This window comes from Silurus aristotelis (genome assembly GCF_946808225.1).
Source record: "Silurus aristotelis genome assembly, chromosome: 1".
In the NCBI taxonomy this organism is placed as follows: Eukaryota; Metazoa; Chordata; class Actinopteri; order Siluriformes; family Siluridae; genus Silurus; species Silurus aristotelis.
The window spans coordinates 39639413-39656898 of NC_139574.1; the positions used below are offsets into that span (position 1 = coordinate 39639413).

At 39.0% G+C, this 17486-nt stretch overlaps 1 protein-coding gene across 6 annotated transcripts in view; it reads left to right on the forward strand.

The window, feature by feature from the left end:
* The window catches only part of LOC310725165 (eukaryotic translation initiation factor 4 gamma 3-like), a 250262-nt gene that overhangs the window by 207830 nt on the left and 24946 nt on the right, over positions 1–17486 (forward strand). The window lies entirely within an intron of this gene.

Genomic DNA, 17486 nt, shown 5'->3' on the forward strand with positions numbered 1-17486 from the left:
ATGTTTATCTACACTTATGATACCAGGACGAGAAAAAACCCCTCTGAAGATGTTCTTCTTAAAGACTGAAATCCGTATCAGAGCTCTTTTATAGAAATATATATATGACTGTATAATGCTGCTGCCATTAGGACTTTATTTCACATCACATGAATCTGCTGCACTTGTGAGTGGATTTGATTCGGACTTTTCTGATAAGCGTCTCTAATAGATCAGTGTAATTATTATAATATTAACGCTTAGTGGCGTCTCACCGTCCAGACTACAATTATCTCATACATACAACTGAGCATATCATTTAAACTCACACCTAGAGGTCGACTGATACAGGATGACCAATATATGTTGCTGATTTCTTTTGTCCGATATGTTTGTCCAAATAAAATCTCTACAAATTTAAACCTATTTTGTAATGACACTGAATTGAAATAAAAAAATAAATAAAAAATCTGTGTGACATGAACAACTCATATTTCTTGTCCACTTATTACACTATTTATAACTTTTAGAATAAACTTTAAAAACTGGACCAATATAAAGTTTGTTCACAAACTTTTACTAAACTGAGTTTATTTATATGATCATCACCATTCATTACATCGCATTACCTCTGTCTTTGTCCCGCTTTTCTTCTTCTACACTTTTTCTTCTTTTTTATTTAATTTGTATTGTTTTCCAGCACAGTAATGTGATGAATGTAAATAATGTTGTTTGCATCATTATGCTATAAAACACATATTATCCCATTAAGCTCGGAGCATGCGCAGAAAGAACAGGAGACATGACAGCACAGCGTTTTTTACTCGTTTACTCTGCACACTGCAAACACACCCACATGCAGCACGAGAGTGCCCTCTAATGGCTATCAGATATTATAACATTAATGCAATGTTACCAATGTCACTATGACCATTATTAATTTATAGGCTTCAGGAAAGTCTGCAAAGGAAACAAAACTATACCTACCTTTTCCGGTTTGTCTGAATCATTGCACGAAACACATTAAAAAAAATCCGAAAACACAGCGACAAGTCAGACAAACCAGAAAAGGTAGGTATCGTTTGTGAATGTAAACTTATCAATCATTGGAGAAGACACTTGTCATTCACCTGTATATCTTGACTGACAGGTGTCTTGTCCAATGATCGGTAAGTTTACATTCACAAACTATACCTACATTTTCCGGTTTGTCTGACTTGTGTTTTCGTATTTGTTATTTTGTTTTCGGATTTGTTAATCTGTTTTGCACTTCTCACACACACACACACACACATCACCAGTCACACACACACATTCTCCTCGTCACCAGTCACTAAAACAGAGCACACTGATTAGTCCCATCAGCCACAGATCTGCTTCTCACCGCTCGTTTCCCCCCGGCTCCACCCTCCATTCACCAACCGCCGCTCGTGCACGCACCCGCTGCTCCATCCAGCAGTAGTGTTCAGGTGTTGTGAGGTGAATCCAGTGTTAACCCTGTCAGAATAACTGCTGAAAGATCATCCACTTTCTTGTGCCAATCCATGCGATTAATTATAAAGTACAGATGTTTAAGTGAATCAGGTTCTGCCCCACATTAACTGTCAGCTATATTGCTTTCAGAGCTCAAAATGAACAAAGCACCAAAGCTGCAAGAAAATACCTCAACTTCAGTTTCTGTCAAATTCCTTTTCTTTAAGGACATCAAACATCACTGACTTTACTAAAGTGGATTTCAAGAAAAAAAATACCATCATTGAATGCTCTCTGTGATGAAGAGACATTAGACATGATTGAAATTCAAAATCTTTATTTATTTAATAGTGTTTATTGTGTCTCGCTGTGGTAAAAGTGTTCAGACGCTCTGTTTCTCTTGTCGTCTTCTTTTTTTTCTATTTCTCGTTTTCTTTTGAAGGTTTTTTTGTCTCAGCTGAGCAACAATTTCCTCCCATCGCTCTCGGACCCTCATATAATGTTCTGTTTTATTTTTTGAAGTCTTCTTTTCTTCCTCACAGAGATTCTGGGTATCCTGGAGCCCCCTGTTGGTCTGAAGCTGTAAGTTGTTCCTCTCCTCTATGTCAAGATTAGTTTTCTCTCTTTCGTCCTCTTGTTTTTCCTCAAAATTCAACGTGGGCTCAAACTGAGCAACACGTTCCTCCAGTCGCTCTTTGTCTCTGATCAAATTATCTTTCTCCTGCTCTGCACTATTTTTCACTTTTTCACAGTGATTCTGAGTATCCTGGAGCTCCATGGTGGTCTGTTCCAAAGTGACCTCAAGCTGAGCAGCATGTTCCTCTAAATTATTTTGTTCTCTCGTCCAGCTCTCTTTCTCACATTCTAAGGTTTTCTCCAATTCCTCAAGGATTTTCAGGCAAGACTGGAGCTCCATGGTGGTCTGTTCCAACGTGACCTCAAGCTGAGCAACATGTTCCTTCAGTTGTTTTTGCTCTCTCATCCAGCTCTCTCTCTCACAGTCTACAGTTTTCTCCAGTTCCTCATGGATTTCCAGGGAAGACTGGAGCTCCATGGTGGTCTGATCCAAAATAAACTCAAGCTGAGCAACACGTTCCTCCAGTTGTTTTTGTTCTCTCACCCAGCTCTGGCTTCTCTCAGTTATATCCTGTTCCTGCTGCTTTCGCTCAGAAGCCAAAGTAGCCTCCAGCTTTTGCACCGTCTGTAGCAGAACGTCTTTCTCTTCTTTCTCTTTTGTTAACTTCTCTATCATTAGAAGAGAAAATGCATCCAAGTCTTTCTCTACTTTCTCCATGTGTTCCAGCTTCTCCATCATTTCAGCAATCTGCTTAGTTTTCTTTGTTCTTCTGCTTTGAAAAAACTTTCTCAACCTTCTGAAGAGCTCCATGTTTATGCCTCTTTACTCACAAGCAAAAACCTCGGAAATGAGAGAAACAGAGACGCGTTCCCAATTATAGACGTTACCTTACTGTGACGTCACAGGGAGATGCCCCCACCCTCCGTCTGTGACGTAACCCGGTCTCTCTTAACCGGACTATGCGCATGCGCACATTACAGAGGTAAAGAGCGGATAAAATATCATGTCTTTACATCTTTTCTGTTGTTCCTGAGAGAAGAGCAATATTACAGTCATTAATAAGATAAAAACGGCTGTAAACTGTGTATAAAGCGAGTGAATCCGAGTTGAGAACCGGAAGTTGACCGGAGTGACTCTATGAATGTTGCAGAATCATAAATGACCAGTAGGTGGCAGTGTGATGTGTATTAGAGCTCACTGTCACAGCAGGTAATTAGAAGTAGTGGAGCTCTAATGACGTCATTAATAGCGAGGACAAGACACACAGCAGTTTGGGATTCTTTTATTGACTTTATTGATGAATTGATTTGGAGTATGATTGTGTTTCTGATCAAAGTAAGTTCATGTGTATGGAGTAAAAACAACCTGTACATTTCTCACTTCCAGACAGTATTATGAGATGTTTATCTGCTGGAAGTTCATGTTTAATGCTGCATGTTTTATAGGATTTATGAGCTGGAAGAAATGTTTTTATATTGGTTTTGTTTTAAACGACTGGTGCATTTTTATCTTCTTTTTCCCCTCAACTATAAGGTTGAAACCACTTGTTTTTAAAATGCATTATTCACTAAATAAACATTAATGAAAACTGGATGATTTGTTTTTATTGAATGTAAAAATATTAATTTGAGGATAATTGAACTTAATGAATCGAATAGTTTTGGAATAAATGAAGACTTTACTGAACTAAACAGCACTGAATTCTCCTTTAAATCAACTTAAGTTTACTGAACTAAATACTGTTACTTATATGAAAATAAACCCGGTTTCTTGAACCCTGTTCGGTTTTAGCCCCACTTTTGGGCCTCACAGCTGAAATTGACCTTCCTGACTTTCAATGGTAAAAGTTCCTGACAACAGTGTGCTACATACACAATTTACATCTCTTTTGAAAGAACACACTTTGGGCTTTACATCATCCAAAGATGCTGAAGTTCATTAGAAAAAAATGTGTACGTCATAAAACATATATTTTTTTAAAAATATATAAATACATGAATTCGGTCCTGAAGCAATCCAGAATAGTGACGGGTTAAAAGTCACATGTGTAATGAGTTTATATTTCAACTTTGAAGAAAATACAATAAAAACGATATTCCTATAAACATTATTCTGAGACTGTGTGTAGTCCTTTTCTCCCTCCGTCTGTTTGAGGAAAAGCAGCCTGATAACCAAATGTACTGGGAATAATAACATTCACACAATAAGCATAAGACTGGTATTTGAATATTAGAAAAACAGTAGAAGAAAAAAGTAATGAAAATAAAAGTAGCACAATGCTTCCTTCAGTGCCTCTGTGAATGATGGAGCACATCTGGACCTTCCTTTTATCCTTCCATTCTACAAACAGCACATCCTCTTCTCTCAGCCAGTGATGAGGCCTCGAGGAGCTTTTTTCAGAAGCTTGTTGGTGATGGTTTGTGGACTGGATTTTCCCACATGCTCAGATGTTATTTTTTAGGAGATCTCTAAACAGTGCTGGACTTGTGTAGAAGTCGTCAACGTACAGTTTGTAGCCCATTTCCAACATCTTCTCATCAACAAGTGCCATGACAGATGGTCTACAGACTGGCTGGGGTGTAAAATCCTGATTCCACCTCTCTTCAGGTGTGTTGGGGGATACAACCAGTGAGGACTGGGATTTTCTGTCTCTCACTCTTACTGGTAGAGCTGAAACAGGTGCTGAGTTTGGAGACTGCTTGTACCTCTTTTCTGGTTGATGGCTGGTGTGTGGAACCCACTTCTCCTCAGAAGATTCAACTAAATGGGGAAGACAAAGAAAGTAAATACTTTTGTAGTAGTATGAAATCAGGAAGGGGGCAAACACTTTTTCACACCACTGTGTATATTTATTTGCATGTTTGTCACACTTTAATGTTTTAGATCGTCAAATTAATTTAAATATTAGTAAAAGATAACACAAGTGAACACGACATGCAGATTTTAAATGAAGGTTTTTATTATTGAATGGAAACAAAATCTAAATCTACATGGCTCTGTGTGACAAAGTCTTTGCCCCTCTGTTAAAACTGTGCAAACTTTATCACACCTGAGTTAAATTTCTCTCACCACACACAGGCCTGATTACTGCCACACCTGTTCACAATCAAGAAATCTCTTAAATAGGACCTGCCTGACAAAGTGAAGTCGACCAAAAGATCCTCAAAAGCTACACATCATGCTGAGATCCAAAGTTCAGAAACAAATGAGAAAGTAAGTTATTGAGATCTATCAGTCTGGAAAAGGTTATAAAGCCATTTCTAAAGCTTTGGGACTCCAGTGAACCACAGAAAGAGAAATTATTCACACATGGCAAAAACATGGAACAGTGGAGAAAAAGAACATCATACCAACAGTGAAATATGGTTGTGGTAGTGTGATGGTCTGGAGCTGTTTTGCTGCTTCAGGACCTGGAAGACTTGCTGTGATAAATGGAACCATGAATTCTGCTGTTTACTTAAAAATCCTGAAGGAAAATCTGTTTGTGATCTCAAGCTGAAGTGAACTTGGGTTCTGCAGCAGGACAACGATCCAAAACACACCAGCAAGTCCACCTCTGAATAGCTAAAGAAAAACACAAATGAACAAAATGAAGACTTTGGAGTGGCCTAGTCAAAGTCCTGACCTGAATTCTATTGAGATGCTGTGACATGACCTTAAAAAGGCGGTTCGTGCTCAAAAACCCTCCGATGTGTCTGAATTACAACAATTCTGCATAGATGAGTGGAGCAAAATTCCTCCTCAGCGCTGTAACAGACTCATCGCAAGTTATCACAAACGCCTGATTGCAGTTGTTGCTGCTAAGGGCGGCCCAACCAATTATAAGGTTTAGGGGGCAATCACTTTTTCACACAAAGCCATGTAGTTTTGGATTTTGTTTCCCCTCAATAATAAAAACCTTCATTTAAAAACTGCATGTTGTGTTCACTTGTGTTATCGTTTACTAAGTATATATGTGTGTGTGTGTATAAACTGGAAAAAAGAGATTGTGAAATTAGACTTGCTAAACAGGGTGAGCTAACTTCATTATAAACCATGTCTAGTTTAAGTTTTATCAGATGAAGGGTAACTTAGTGTGCAGCACTGCATTATTGTGTGGGTCAGGGGTCATTTGATCTGGTGTAGAACACCTGGGGGATTTGGGGGACATTTACATTTAACAGTGTAAATTCCTGTGTTCACGTTTTTAAGGCCCAGTCTAAAAGGAGTAAGAGAAAATAAACCCTGTCAATTATTACCCTATTATTATTATAATTATTATTATTATTATTATTATTATTATCGGAAGGTCTGGGGTTTAAGCCCCAGTATCGCCAAGCTGCCACTCCTGGGCCCTTGAGCAAGGCCCTTAACCCTCTATGCTCCGGGGGTCCCTTACGAGGGAAATATCAAGGTCTGTGACGTCGGAGTGACGTGGGGCCGCCTTCCCGTGGGCTCACCACCTGCAGGAGGGACCGTAAGGGACGGTGCTGTGAGGATTGGGCAGCAGTCGAAGGCGGGGGCCTGCTTAGACTGCTGCCCTCGCAACCCGAATTACGGATAAGCGGGAGAAAATGAATGAATGAATGAATATTATTATTATTACATTTGACTCTTCTGTTCCTCTCAATTTTGAAATGATGGCTACACCCCTGAATGTGTCAGTAATAACAATACAACTAATATTTCTACACATGACTACTACTTCTTCTTCTTTTTTTGGCTGCTCCCATTAGGGGATCATTCGTCTCCATACTACTCTGTCCTCTACAATCCACAAACTCACAATGCAACTGCTTCTGACCTTCTCTATACTTCTCCATCAACATTCTCAAAGCAAATATTGCATCTGTGGTGCTCTTCCTCAGCATGAAACTATTCTGTTGCTCACAGATGGTCACCTCTTCTCTCAGCCTGGCTTCCACTCTTTCCTATAACCTCATGATGTGACTGATCAACTTAATTCCCCTGTAGTTACTGCAGGTCTGCACATCTCCCTTATTCTTAAAGATCAGTACCAGCACACTCCTTCTCCATTCCTCAGGCATCTTCTCACCTTCCAAAATCCTGTTAAACAATCTTGTTAAAAACTCCACTGAAATCTCTTCTAAACATCTCCATGTCATCTGGTCCTTCCGACTTTCCACTCTTCATCCTCTTAATCGCTGCTCTCACTTCCTCCTTACTAATCCTATCCACCTTCTGCTTCACCATCTCCACACCATCCAACCTTCTCTCTCTCTCTCATTTTCCTCGTTCATCAGCTGCTCAAAACACTCCCCCCATCTTCTCAACACACTTTCCTCACTAGTCAACACATTTCCATCTCCATCCTTTACTGCTCTAACTTGCAGCACATCCTTCCCAGCTCGGTCCCTCTGCCTGGCAAATCGCTACAAATCCTTTTCTCCTTCCTTAGTGTCCAACTTCTCCTACAGCTCCTCATATGCCTTTTCCTTGGCTTTTGCCACATCCCTCTTCACCTGCTGCTTTATCTTCTTGTACTCCTGCCTACTTTGCTCATCTTTTTGTCCATCCAAATCCTGTTTCTTCAACCTCTTTCTCCGTATGCTTTTCTGCACTTCCTCATTCCACCACCACATTTCTTTTCTTTGTTTCTCTTTCCAGATGTTACACCAAGTACCAAGTCTCCCTTATCACCTCTGTAGTAGTGGCCCAATCATCCAGCACCTCTTCACCACTGAATCTCATACTACAGTCTTCTACCTTTACTTTCCACCATCTTATTCTTCTTTCATTCCTCACTCTCCTCCTCTTATTCTTCACCTCCAAAACCATCCTACAGGCCACCATCCAATGCTGTCTAGCCACACTGTCCCCTGCCAACACCTGACAGTCCACTCTTATACGTCACCCTATGATCCTCCTCCTTTTTAAAATGTGTTCACCACAGCCATTTCCATACTTTTAGCAAAAATCTACCACCATCTGCCCTTCCACATTCCTCTCCTTAAAGAAACAAACAGAACAAAAAGCTGAGGGTACATTGGAAACAAGTTTCCCAAAGCTGAAGAGTTGCAATCTGGAAACATATTACCTGAATCGTTATTTCGGCTTATTTATGCTGTGCAGGTGCTTGTGTGGATTCATAGGGTAGTGGTCAACACATCTGCTTTACACACAGAAGGTCCTGGGTTTGATCCCCAGTAGAACCATGCACTTGAGTCTGATTCTACTTGTGGAATGCTTTTTGTCCAATGCTGTTACAAGCACAATGCAGAAAAAGGCCAACCTGTTATTTTTATTTGCTGAATTGTGTTAAAATTTGAGGGAATATCTGCGCTTTCTTAACATAACTGGTCACAAAAATATAAACCTTATTCATGTTTGCCAGCTGCATGGTTCCACTGGGGGTTTAACTCAGGAGTTTTTGTGTGTAAAACAAATGTGATGACCACTACATTATGGAACCACACAGTCAACTAAACAGCATGAATGAGCAGAAATATCAATTCAGGCAAAATGTTTTCAAGATTGCAACTATACATTTTTGAGAAACTTGTTCCCAATGTACCCTCAGCTTTCTGTTCTCAGTTGAGAGGATTTCAAGTTCTTTTCAAATACTGTAGTACATGATTAATTCATTAATATGAGGAAGATTAATCCTCATCATTGATCCTCATTAAGTGTCTAAGAGGAGCTACACTAAAAAGCTGGAAAATCAGTTTTCAGCCAACGACCCTGCTTCAGTGAAGAAAGACCTGAGAGACATGGTGCAGTCATAAAAACCTGGAGCTTAACACGCTCAAAACAGTAGAGATGACTGTGACATTTGAGTCAATGAGTTTTCTAAGTTTAATTAATAAACTTAGGTTCCATAGTGTAGCGGTCATCACGTCTGCTTTACACGCAGAAGGTCCTGGGTTCGAGCCCCAGTGGAGCCATGCCCTTGAGGTTCTGATTCTAAATGCTTTTTGTCCATTGCGGTTACAGGGCCCATGCGCGCGATGAACATCAGGTGAGGGTCCCGAGATGGTTCCTCCATATGAAGAAGGACATGGGTGAGATGCAACCTCCCTGAACTCATTAAAAAGTGGATATGCTGAGAGAGCTTGATGTGGTCCTTCATGGGAAGAAAGTGTGAATGACATTGTAAGGGTGGGGACAGACAGGGAGACCTGTTAAGACAGAAGTAGTGTCATAGGAGCTTCTGTAGTTGGTCACGCCCAGAGCGATTCCTGTAGTGAAACTCATTTGATTTTCTGTCAAATTCCTTCTCTTTAAGGAACATCAAACATCACTGAATTTACTAAAGTGGATTTCAGGAAAGTGATTGAATGCTCTCTGTGATAAAGAGACATTAGACATGATTTGAATTGAAAATCTTTATTCCTTTAAATAAAACTAAATTAGAATTTAATATAAATTAAAGATGGTGAAACAACATGCACACTAAAGTACATGAAATGTTCGTATTTCACCATCTTCCTCTATTCCTGAATCATTTTCCATCTCTTCAAGTTTCTTCAACAGATCCTCGAAGCTGTCGACATCAAAGGCTGGTACAGAATCCAGGATCTCTGTGCTGTTGTGGGGGTCTTCAGTATGATTCTGGGCTCCAGACTGGTTAAAAAAGCCATATTCCTCATTTAAAATGGAAAAGATGTCATTGTTCAGCAAAGTGATTTCCTCCTCGTCCTCGAGCTGAACCTCACTGCTTGTACACTCAGACCCATAGCAGGTGCTGTAAACAGAAGTGCACAATTTTAGCTGCATATTAAAGTAAATGAGTGGCGATTATGGCGATTATTTAAGATGCAGAGTAAAACTTCATTTGCATGTCATTCTTCTGAAACTGTTCCAATGCAGTTTACTAACTCACTTGGTCTGGCAGAAAGTCGACTCAGAAACAGAAGGGAAAAGAGGAGGATCAAAGCAGAAGTCTTTAGGAGACAGCAGTTCTTGGTGGCTAAGGCCGGGGAACTGATCACTAACTTCAGGCACGAGGTCAGGGACTGGTACTTCTTCTGGCATGTTCATGACTATGTAGTGGTTTGGTTGATGATCAGGTCTCCTCTGTGAGTCACTACTCTGCACACTGCCTTTTCTCCTTCTCTTCTTTGGAAGCGGTTTATAAACCCAATCTACATGATAGAAAAGAAGAATTTAAAGAGTAAGAAGCAACATAAAAACAATAAAAGTGTCAGAATTGATGCGTTTGTTTTGTTATTTTGCCATTTGTCTATAAAGAAAGTTCACCTACCAGGAAACAACTGTTCATGTTCCTGTTTAAGCCTCCATGATTCAGTGTAGTAGGGTTTCTTCTGTTCTTCACTCAGTTTGTTCCACTGGATCCCAAGCTGCATGCTGATCTCTGCAGAGCTGCTATTTGGATTGGCCTTGGAAAAGATGGACCTCTGTTTCCTCGCCCAAACCATGTAGGCATTCATTGGCCTTCTGATGTTGCCTTTTTTATCTCTGCACTTGGCAACGTTAAATTTATCTACAAAATAAAAAAACAAAGTTTAAGTTAAACAGAAATCATGATAAACTTCTAGTTAAAACAGTGAACAGAACAGAGTCATGAAATACTGCACCAGTCTTAAACACACACAATGTTGTAGTACAAATATTTTATAAGTGCTGCATTACTCAGTCAGTACAAAATCATTTTATATTTCCTGCATGACAGATTCATATTTAATGTGGTTTTAGGAACTAAATGATAACTATATTTCATTGTCTCTGTACTTGTTCTCTGTACAATGACAATAAAGTTGAATAAAGTTGACAGCAGGAGAAGCAGCTGTAGCTGTTACCCGTCTTATTATCTGTCATTATTTCTCCTTCTTTCTTCTGAAAGTCGCTCTTTCTGGCTGAAAAATCTTTTTTGTCGTCTTGGAGAGCGGATTGTTCAAAACATTGACGCTTATCACTAAAAACAATTAAAAACATTTCAGCTGTTTGTTTGCGCTTCATTGCTGTGATCAGTAAATGTTTGTGTTGAACAGCAGCACAACAAAGTTGTCATGACAATAAAAGCGAGTCCAGGGCGCTATCAGAGATACCGACGTCACAAAAGAGGCGGGGCTTCAAAGGTTCAAATGCAGACACGGAAGCTGAAAACGGGTGTTTTTTTGTGTGATTGTAAACCCTACACGAGTTCCTATAGCGCGCCTCTGTTTAGACACAGTAGGGTATTAAACTATTTAGAATTATATTATTTAATAGAAAACACGTGTTTGCAGTTTGTAATGTGATTTTGATAAAAATTGTGGGGTTTAATTTGAGGTGTAATTAGTTTGTACTGCATGTGGTGACCTGTTGTTGTTATACTTAAAGTGACCATTAGGGGGAGTAGAAGTGCATTGAAAATAGAGAATGAGAGAACACGTGATTAGCGCGTGTCAGATGTGTGTTATGAGCTATTAGAAAATAAATCATTCATTCATGCTACCTGGCCTCGCTTCCTTCTGTTTCCTGACAACACTGCACTTTTAACAAATACTTTATTAAATTTCCCTTAGATTATTCATTATACTTACCTTCTCTGAACACAAACAGATGTTTTACTTAAACACATGGTAGTATTTATAGTCTCTGTTTATCTTTCAATTATAATCATCTACTTATTAAGACGTTTGTAAGTAAGAAATTATCATAAGAATAAAATAATCTGGTAAATTAATAACAAGGTAAATTAACTGTAATACATATGTTTTTATTGAATACAATCAGGTCCAAAACTGTATTTAAAAAAGAAAAAACATTAATAAAAGATGTGATTGATTTTGATCTGCTGCCAGTCTTTTTACAAGCACTTAGTGTTTTCTCAACTGGTCCACGACTACACCACAATATGTATGGGATTTTTTATATTGGTATTAAAATAGGAAACTAAACTCCTATAAAATCATCTCAGCAGTAATAAAATCAAGATTTGGTGATTTCTGTAAAAAGCTTGGTGTGGAATGGACGTCTCTGTTCACCTGTGTACAGCAGCACATGGGGAGGACAACAAATAATGACAAGAAACAAAAAAGTGACAAACTTCATTTGACTTTTCCTTCATCACCCTTATATATATTTATTTTAGACAAATGTATCCACTTTTTCCTGCAAGTCTGTGATCTTTATGCTAATGATCAGGAGTAAACATAAAATGAGGAACATCTCTTTTCCCCTCTTCACTCCGGTACCGATGGTCCTCATCACCTTTCCACCTGTTTGGGGATTTTATGGGTGATTTGTTTCTCAATAATAATAATTATAATAATAATAAATGATAAACTCTGTGTTTTAAAGAAAATAAAATCCATAAAGCTCAGAAACTCACCGTTCCAGGGGTCGTACAGTTCGCTTCATCCCGGCAGAGGGTCTTCATCCTCCACCTGGAACACGGCATCTCTCGGAGCTACAGGAGGAAAATCCAAGTGATGCTGAGGAAAGAAAAGTCCAAACAAATATCAAATATATAATATACCATATTTCATATAATAAAAATCAAAAGTAATATTACAGAGTTGAATCCCAGTGGAAACACGAATCCGAAACTGCTGTTTTCAGCCGATACACACTGTGTGGTCAAAAGTATTTGGACACTTGTCTTTTCCAGCCAGATGTGGTTCATAAATTCACATAAAATGCATAATGCTTAAATGCTCCATCCAGCCAATTAACATGCAAACTGTGGAAACACTTCATATAAACAGAATGTAGATTAAGTGAAAGCATTTTAAATGAGCTTCATTTGTCTGTTTTGTGTACATACAGGATTCAGGGCCATTTTTCTAGATTGATATTTGAAGGTAATTTTGTATTAAAATAATATTATTTTATTGTTGGTGCTTTAAGTGCTTTGGGACTCATGTGTAAAGCAGGTCATGTGATTAGAGTGATTACAGTGATATTTAGATATAATAATAATAATTTACAAATAAAAATAAAGACTCCGTCCTACAATGTAAATGATTTTGAGTGGTCTTGATTGTAATTATTGTAATTTTATGTGAAGTGATTGTGATACACACGCATGAAATAAGAAAATTAAATTGAATGTTTTCCTGAAACCAGCAACAAATGAACATTACAGTATTGAAACTTCATTGTGTTTTAGAGGTGAAGTTATAAATGGTGGAGTTTAATAAAGAACAGAGCTCCAGCTGTTGCAGGGGTTTCAGCATGAACTGCTCTACTTCAGCAGGAGCACATCTCACTGACATCGACTGACTTCATTGCTGAGACTTTTAGTTCGAAAAATTGAATTCATCTTCAAATTCAGTGTGTTTTGGGAGATTTGGAAATAACTTCTCCATGAGCACTCTAGTTATCTCAGAGGGATCCAAAATCTGGTCCCAGGGCCAAATGGAGCCTGTAAACAGATGTTAATTGGTCCTTGGTTTTCCTATAAGAATGTATGATGAGCAGCAGCATAATTCAGGGCAAGAAAATAAAGTCAAAGAGGATAAAATACATACCTACGTGTTTATTTCTTTGGATTTTGGTGAGTACACAGTTTGTAATGTGTAAAAATGGTTGTATATGGAATTAGATGTGTACTGATGTCATTGTGTGAGAGAAAATGCAAACTCAGATCTTGAACAATGGGATTCTGGTGAGTTTTGTGGTATTAAAAGGTAAAGATGTGTGTTGGTTGATCAGTAACGTGTATATGAGTCTGAACTGTTCATATTGTGCGATAATGACGATGAGGAACTGTTTAATTAGCGTCATGTGACTGAGTGTCGTATGATAGTGGAAATAGTGGAAACCAGTGAACCGACTCTTCTGGACTTTATTATTTAACTCTTTTGAACTGAGTTACTTGAACTGATTCAAAGGAGTCAAAATTACTGAACCAAATCTTTTTTTAACTTAATTGATCAAACTGAATGGTGTTATTAAAATAAATAAATATAATTTTTTATTTTATACTTTTTAACCTTTATTTTTATTTCATTTTTCCTAATTTTTCCAATATTTTATCATGTGGATTTTATTTCTTAGTTAAATTTAAATGAAGTCCAACGTTTTAATAATAGAAACAAAACACACACAATATTTAAGGTCAGTGTTCATGACTCCACCATAAGAAAAAGACTGTGAAAAAATGGTCTACATGGCAAAATTCTAAGATGAAAAAAGCTGCTGAGCAAAAAGAACATAAAGACTCGTCTCCGTTTTGCCAGAAAACATCTTTTGGAAGGTGTGTGTCCCATTACGTCTGGTGTAAAAGTAACTGCATTTCAGAAAAAAAAACATACCAACATACTTACCTGACCTGAATCCTATTGAGATGCTGTGACCTTAAAAAGGCGGTTCGTGCTCAAAAACTCTCCAATGTGTCTGAATTACAACAATTCTGCATAGATGAGTGACCAAAATTCCTCCTCAGCGCTGCAACAGACTCATCGCAAGTTATCACAAACGCCTGGTTGCAGTTGTTGCTGCTAAGGGTGGTCCAACCAGTTATTAGGTTTAGGGGGCAAACACTTTTTCACACAGGGTCATGTAGTTTTGGATTTTGTTTTCCCTTAACAATAAAAACCTTCATTTAAAAACTGCATGTTGTGTTCACTTGTGTTATCGTTTACTAAGTATATATGTGTGTGTGTGTATAAACTGGAAAAAAGAGATTGTGAAATTAGACTTGCTAAACAGGGTGAGCTAACGTCATTATAATCCATGTCTAGTTTAAGTTTTATCAGATGAAGGGTAACTTAGTGTGCAGCACTGCATTATTGTGTGGGTCAGGGGTCATTTGATCTGGTGTAGAATACCTGGGGGATTTGGGGGACATTTACATTTAACAATGTAAATTCCTGTGTTCACGTTTTCAAGGCCCAGTCTAAAAGGAGTAAGAGAAAATAAACCCTGTCAATTATACCATTTTATTATTATTACATTTAACTCTTCTGTTTCTCTCAATTTTGAAATGATGGCTACACCCCTGAATGTGTCAGTAATAACAATACAACTAATATTTATACACATAACTACTTCTTCTTCTTCTTTTTTTGGCTGCTCCCATTAGGGGATCATTCGTCTCCATACTACTCTGTCCTCTACAATCCACAAACTCACAATGCAACTGCTTCTCACCTTCTCTATACTTCTCCATCAACATTCTCAAAGCAAATAAGGCATCTGTGGTGCTCTTCCTCAGCATGAAACTATTCTGTTGCTCACAGATGGTCACCTCTTCTCTAAGCCTGGCTTCCACTCTTTCCTATAACTTCATGATGTGACTGATCAACTTAATTCCCCTGTAGTTACTGCAGGTCTGCACATCTCCCTTATTCTTAAAGATCAGTACCAGCACACTCCTTCTCCATTCCTCAGGCATCCTCTCACCTTCCAAAATCCTGTTAAACATTCTTGTTAAAAACTCTACTGAAATCTCTCCTAAACATCTCCATGTCATCTGGTCCTACCGACTTTCCACTCTTCATCCTCTTAATCGCTGCTTTCACTTTCTCCTTACTAATCCTATCCACTTCATCATCTCCACATCATCCAACCTTCTCTCTCTCATTTTCTTCATTCATCAGCTGCTCAAAATACTCCCTCCATCTTCTCACCACACTCTCCTCACTAGTCAACACATTTCCATCTCCATCCTTTATTGCTCTAACTTGCAGCACATCCTTCCCAGCTCGGTCTCTCTGCCTGGCCAATCGATACAAATACTTTTCTCCTTTCTTAGTGTCCAACTTCTCCTACAGCTCATCATATGCCTTTTCCTTGGCTTTCACCACATCCCTCTTCACCTGCTGCTTTATCTTCTTGCACTCCTGCCTACTTTGCTCATCTCTTTGTCCATCCAAATCCTGTTTCTCCAACCTCTTTCTCTGTATGCTTTTCTGCACTTCCTCATTCCACCACCACATTTCTTTCCTTTGTTACTCTTTTCTTTGCTTCTCTTTCCAGATGTTACACCAAGTACCTCAGTAGTTGGCCAATCATCCAGCACCTCTTCACCACTGAGCGCCTGTCTGACCTCTTCCCAGAATCTCATACTACAGTCTTCTTCCTTTAGTTTCCAACATCTTTTTCTTTTTTTCTTTCCTCACTCTCCTCCTCTTATTATTCACCTCCAAAACCATCATACAGAACTCCATCCGATGCTGTCTAGCTACACTGTCTCCTGCCAACACTTTACAGTCTCTAATCTCCTTCAGGTTGCATCTCCTGCATAGAACATAATCCACCTGTGTGCACCTTCCTCCACTCTTATATGTCACTCTATGATCCTCCTTCATCTTAAAATACGTGTTCACCACTGCCATTTCCATCCTTTTAGCAAAATCTACCACCATCTGCCCTTCCACATTCCTCTCCTTCAGGCCATACCTGCCCATATTACTCACAAATTGTTACTTAATCCTGGAAATAAATAAAACGTTTAGCATGTTTCTGCATTGTGCTTGTAACAGAAATGGAGAAAAAGCATTCCAAAATGAGAAGAAAAGGGTATGGCTCCACTGGGGCTCGAACCCAGGACCTTCTGCGTGTAAAGCAGACGTGATGACCACTACACTATGGAACCTGCTGCTGAGAAGGTTGATGTCCAATGTGCATAAATAAAAACATCTCTCTCAAAATCTCAGTGGAAAATATTAGAAAACTCACTGACTCAAATGTTCCCAGGATTTGCCTAATAATAGTTTTAGCCATGCAAATGAGTTTATTACTGCTGCTGACATTACTGAGTAAAATGCCGCTTCCTCAGAAGACCACACACAGTAGGCTCATGACCACCGAGTGAAAGATCTCCAGCATCTTAATGCACTTAATGAGAAAGTGTTTAGAGAAAGTATATGACAGGGTGGAGAGAGGAGTTGTGGTATTGTATGAGAAAGTCTGGTGTGTCAGAGAAGTATGTGAGGGTGGTGCAGTGTGACAGCAGTGAAGTGTGCAGTAGAAACAACAGACTGGTTTAAGGTGAAGGTTAGACTGCATCTAGGATTGGCTCTAAGCCCTTTCGTGTTTGCAGTGGTGATGGACTGGTTGAAGGACGAGGTCATACAGGAGTCTCCGTGGACTATAATGTTTGCGGATGATATTTGTGATTTGTGGTGAGAGTAGTGAGCCTGGAGAGGTGGAGGTATACGCTGGAGAGAAGAGGAATGAAAGTCAGTAGGAGTAAAACATAGTACATGTATTTAAATGAGAGGGATGGCAGTGAAGTGGTGCAGTTGCAGGGAGAAGAGGTGGAGAAGGTGGAGGAGTTCAGGTACCTGGGGTCAACAGTGCAAAGTAATGGAGAGTGTGTTAGAGAAGTGAAGGAAAGAGTGCAGGCAGGGTGAAGTGGGTGGAGAAGAGTGACAGGAGTGATTTGTGAGAGAAGAGTATCTGTGAGAGTGTAAGGGAAAGTTTATAGGACTGTGGTGAGACCTGAGATGATGTATGGTTTAGAGACAATAGCATTTACTGAAAGACAGGAGGTGGAGCTGGAGGTAGCAGAGCTGAAGATGTTGAGATTTTCATTGGGATTGACGATGTTGAACAGGATCAG